The sequence below is a fragment of the Cucurbita moschata genome, unplaced genomic scaffold (assembly GCF_002738365.1).
Source record: "Cucurbita moschata cultivar Rifu unplaced genomic scaffold, Cmos_1.0 Cmo_Scf00009, whole genome shotgun sequence".
Taxonomy (NCBI): Eukaryota; Viridiplantae; Streptophyta; class Magnoliopsida; order Cucurbitales; family Cucurbitaceae; genus Cucurbita; species Cucurbita moschata.
Window position 1 is genome coordinate 2313182 of NW_019268525.1, and position 1531 is coordinate 2314712.

Sequence of the window (1531 nt, forward strand, 5' to 3'; positions counted from 1 at the left end):
ATATATATATATATATATATATATATATATATATATATATATATATATATATATATATATATATATATAAAGCTATTTTTACCTTAAAAAAAATGAAAACTGACACGTGTATTTTTATATTGAAAAAATGAAGAGAAATATACGTAGGTTTCTCGGGCTTCCATTCCCGAGCCCCACCGGAAACCCCCCTTCCTAAAAATAGAATAAAGGTTTTCAACAGGGCGCCTCCAGCTTCCAATTTCCATAGCAGCCCAGCAGCTGGGCAGCTGCCGCGAGCACTTCATTTCAGGAAACTCGACTCTCATTCAGCTCCGCCTGTGCCACCAAATTCCTTGCCCGGAGGTTTTCCGTTCCCATTACTTCGCCCGCGTTCTTCAATTTTCATTCATCGCGACACATCACTCCTCATTGTTGCTCTCAATCGACTGGGTAATTTTTGTCTTTGCTTGTTAAATCCATGTTTTTCAATTGATTCTTCACTTCTATGGCCGAGTTTATATCCTCGTCTCTTTGTGGTTTGGCTGCATTACTGTTCGATGGATTGAGGAGTAACATTAGGGCATGATTTGTACTTTGTTTTTCTTTTTTTTCGTCTGGGTTACTTGATTTCTGTTTTCGTGATTCTTAGTTTTTTCCAGCCCTGGGCGTGCAGTTGTGAAAACAAGTGTAATTGGTAGTGTAACTGTTTATATAGGAGCCAGATATTTTTTTTCTTGGAATTTGTGGGTTTCGTGATTTTAAAAGGAAATAGTCAAGGGTGCTTTGGTGCTGGCATGGTAGGTACTTAGGTATGCCTCTTGGATGTTGCATTCCAGGGTCATGGGTTCTTCCCTAACTGGAAACTTCATAACCTTAACCCACATTGTCATGTATGGTTGAGTGGTATTTGGAAGAGGGTTAGTCTTTTGCTAGATCCAATGCCTCAAAGGTTTTAGTCTCTTAGGTTTTGTGCAATTATCCGTGAAGTTTTATTCTTTTGGATTAGATCCCTCTTTGATTGGCTAGCTTGTGCCTTGTGATGAATCCTTTTGTTGGGCCTGTTTTTCTTTTACGTTCATTCATTCATCTTTATCAGTGAAAGCTTCGTCTCTCTTAAAAAGCAAGCCAGATCATTTTTTCTCTTAAATCTAGCCTCGAGATGGGCAAAGGTTCTGAGAGTTAGTTGGGTTGGCAAAGCTTCCGGGAGTTATAGGGTTGGCAAAGTCTCGTTGGAGGTTGGTCGGATGAGCCACGAGCATAACATAAGAAGCAAGTTCTCAATACCGCAATTGAAAAGAAAAACCTGCAATAAACATGAATTTTTGGTGTTTTCTGGTAACAGGATAGGACGAGTGGTGTAGGTGAGTAAGAGCTAACGTGACTAAATTTTTGTCATACTTGGACTAGGTAGTTCATTACACGTAGGAAGTAATTAATGTAATTTTTATCTATTTTGGTGAAATTTGAAACTTATGTACCAAAATAAAACAAGAATGTGAGTAGAGTGCAGGAAAAATTGTTTATAGTACCAAAAAAAAAAAAAAAAAAAAAA

General features: G+C 37.8%; 1 protein-coding gene across 3 annotated transcripts in view; it reads left to right on the forward strand.

Annotated features, from left to right (window-relative positions):
• The first annotated feature begins 159 nt into the window (after nucleotides 1-159).
• Nucleotides 160-1531, forward strand: part of LOC111447182 (pre-mRNA-processing protein 40A-like) — a 15924-nt gene continuing 14552 nt past the window's right edge. For 2 of the 3 annotated variants that reach the window (XM_023086207.1, XM_023086209.1), the window contains exon 1: nucleotides 162-429. The gene's annotated coding sequence lies outside the window, so the exon portion shown is untranslated. Of the gene's footprint in view, nucleotides 430-1531 lie in introns of all 3 variants that reach the window. The other variant, XM_023086208.1, reaches the window with a different exon arrangement.